We start from the raw sequence: 3,696 nt of genomic DNA, 5'->3' as shown, positions 1-3,696 counted from the left end.
TGACATACTCCTTTTCCTATTTGGAACCAGTCTCTTGTTCCATGTCCAGTTCTAACTGTTGCTTCCTGACCTGCATACAGACTTCTCAAGAGGCAGGTCAGGTGGTCTGGGATTCCCATCTCTTTCAGAATTTTCCACAGTTTATTGTGATGCACACACTCAAAGGCTTTGGCATAGTCAATAAAGCAGAAATAGATGTTTTTCTGGAACTCTCTTGCTTTTTCCATGATCCAGCAGATGTTGGCAATTTGATCTCTGGTTCCTCTGCGTTTTCTAAAACCAGCCTGAACATCAGGAAGTTCACGGTTCACATATTGCTGAAGCCTGGCTTGGAGAATTTTGAGCATTACTTTACTAGTGTGTGAGATTAGTGCAATTGTGCAGTAGTTTGAGCATTCTTTGGCATTGCCTTTCTTTGGGATCGGAATGAAAACTGACCTTTTCCAGTCCTGAGGCCACCGCTGAGTTTTCCAAATTTGCTGGCATATTGAGTGCAGCACTTTCACAGCATCATCTTTCAGGATTTGAAATAGCTCAACTGGAATTCCATCACCTCTTCCTTTAATTAGTGGGAAGCAATAGAAATATGAAGGTCCTTGAACACCTCCATGTATTTTATCCTCATACAACCTTTATTTTCCCACATTACACATAGATGCCCGAAGCTGTTTTTATTGTAGATTGTCTTTCATACTGAGCTCCTTAGTGATGATTCTTAGCTAATTTACAATTAGCATGGGCTAAGGATTGGGCTTTGGTCCAAGTTAGGGCCTATTCTCACCCCAGATGGTCTGGGGCTGACGTGAAGTCTGAGCCTCTCTTCCCGCCATTGGCCACCTGTGGGAGGCCTTTGACTTGAACCCCTGGATAGCCAGGGACTGGAGCATGTTCACTTGTCATTCATTCATTCAGCAAAATTTGTGTGCTGACTCTGTGCCAAGGTGTTGAGCGTTGTCTCTACATCATAGGATCCCTCTCCAGGCTCTCCTCCCACACTCCTCTCGTGGGGAGGAGCAGATGGAGAGGAGCTTGTAAGTATGGGGGACTACAAGGTCAGAGGCGGAGGGACAGCACTCATGAGATAAAGGGGAGGTGGGGTGAGCAGGCAGCTCAGACCCCATTAGGCTTATTCTATGAAAACAGGCTGAGGGAGAAAGCCATTTCCCTCACCTCTGCTCTGGGAATCTAGCACCTGTGACCTCGGAGATTTCAACACTGGAGGCATGTCTGCTCTCTGCTGAAGCTTCTTTCAAGCCTGGGAAACAGCAGGGGGTTGACTGGCTTCTTCAAGTTGCCAGCTGCCTCCCACCAGAGGCCTCTGGAAACCTATAAAGTTTCTTACTTGCCCTTCCAGGTTGCAATTTCAAAGAGACAATTTTATGAGACAATAATTAGGTGTTTCATAGTTCTTTGGGGTTTTCTTGTTTGTTTGTTTTTTTTTTTTCCTATCTGGGAACAGAAATCTCCTTAACAACATGCAAAATGTTGGTTGAATACTCACTTTGTTGCTCTGTGCTGGGCACTTTGTAACATTATTTTGTTTAATGCTCACCACAACCTATAAGGTTGATCTTATCACCTTTTTTTAAAAAAGAAATAAGTATCACAAAGGTATGTAATTTTCTCAAGCTTATTTATACAATTACTAAGACTTAAAGATAAGCATGAATAATGTCTGAAATGTATGAGGAATGCAAAAGAAAAGATGAAGTGGAGAATGGCAGGGCAGGTGATGATGTGTAAAAGGGAGCAGAGGTGGGGATATTTATTACTTAAACAAATTCATCTAAAGATAAGGGTGAAATACTGATCTTCCAAGCTCTGGGTTCTAAATAGTTGCTACTCAAGATTAGTGTATGAAGGGAGGGACTGGAAAAAGTCTTGTATATATACACAAAACAAGACAATGGGACTCAGATAAATACGGGAAGGGTGGTTCTGTCCGGAAAAAAAATAAGTATTTTAAAGGAAACTGAATATATATATTCAGAGACACAGAGAGAGAGTGAGAGAGAGAAGTGACACTGAATAATAGAGTGTGAACCCAAAATGCCTGCTCACATTCACAGGCACTAACTATGAGAAAATACCAATAGCAGAGGAGCCACGGGGATGCCATTTATGGATAAAAGCTATTTATGAGAATGAGAAGCCTCAGAGTGGGGTTATTACTCTTGTTAGGTCCCTCTGAGAAGTAAATTAGGTGTTTGAATAGGTAGATACATTTTTTTTCTATTTCTATGTTGCATTTACTGCAATGACAATAATAATATGCCACCCTTGGCTTCCAGAGGGGACTTTCTCAACTCAAGGAACTGAGCCCTTTTCTGTGCAACCTGCTGTGCCAGGCTGTGAGAAACACAAAGGCTCAGGTCATACTCTCCTTGTTTCTAAGAAGCTTGCAAGCCAGGGGTGACAACACAGCACACATATAGATAGGTGTGCGAACTTCAGTGCAGGGAAATATGCCAGATGGGCATTTAATCAGTAACTGCTATGTAGGAATGGGATTGAGGGAGGGGGAGGAGTTGCAGTGAGTCCACCTGCAGTTATTCATTTATTCATATGTTCATTCATTCATTCATCCATTCAATAAACATGCATTGCACATCCTTAAGAACTTCCATATGCCAAACCCTTCAAATAAATCAATGGATAAATCCCCAATTTAAAGTCTAATGATAAGAAATTGGAATGATCAATTTCAGTTGGCAGAGTTGGATTGCACCCGTGGATTATCTATCTTTTGGACAATCTACCCAATGACCACAAACCCTTGGAGAAGAGAATGGCTACCCACTCCAGTATTCTCACCTGGAAAATTCCGAGGACAGAGGAGCCTGGAAGGCTACAGTCCATGGGGTTACAAAGAGTTGGACATGACTGAGTGATTAACATACACATATACTGGTGATTGGGAGTAGATTTTAGAATAGGATGTTTTAATGTTTAAAGATCACTGAGTATTTTTCAGAGTTCAATACCAGATGTTGGCCTTATTAGCACTTTTGGCAAATAGAGTTAATCACTCAGGAAGCTCCTAAAATATGTTTCCAAAAATAATTATAATATGATAAAATTTTAGAGCTGAGAAAGAATCAGTTAGTGATCAGTTTTACTAGTCTTTTAATACAAGGGTTTTGTTTTCACTTAAGGGCTTCTAAATATAATTATCATTATCATCAACATCATCATCATCATCATCACTATATCTTGCAAGAATACCGTGAGGCAGCTACTATTACTATCTCCATTTTACAGATGAGAAACCTGAGCCTCAGAATGGGTAAGCGACTGTGTAATGGCTTACAGTTCAGTTCAGTTCAGTTCAGTTGCTCAGTCGTGTTCGACTCTCTGCGACCCCATGAATCCCAGCACGCCAGGCCTCCCTGTCCATCACCAACTCCTGGAGTTCACTCAGACTCACGTCCATCGAGTCAGTGATGCCATCCAGCCATCTCATCCTCTGGCGTCCCCTTCTCCTCCTGACCTCAGTCCCTCCCATCATCAGAGTCTTTTCCAATGAGTCAACTCTTCGCATGAGGTGGCCAAAGTACTGGAGTTTCAGCTTTAGCATCATTCCTTCCAAAGAAATCCCAGGGCTGATCTCCTTCAGAATGGACTGGTTGAATTTCCTTGCAGTCCAAGGGACTCTCAAGAGTCTTCTCCAACACCACAGTTCAAAAGCATCAATAA

This window comes from Bison bison, unplaced genomic scaffold (assembly GCF_000754665.1).
Source record: "Bison bison bison isolate TAMUID 2011002044 unplaced genomic scaffold, Bison_UMD1.0 scf7180017864195, whole genome shotgun sequence".
In the NCBI taxonomy this organism is placed as follows: domain Eukaryota; kingdom Metazoa; phylum Chordata; class Mammalia; order Artiodactyla; family Bovidae; genus Bison; species Bison bison.
This window is presented reverse-complemented; position numbering follows the sequence as displayed.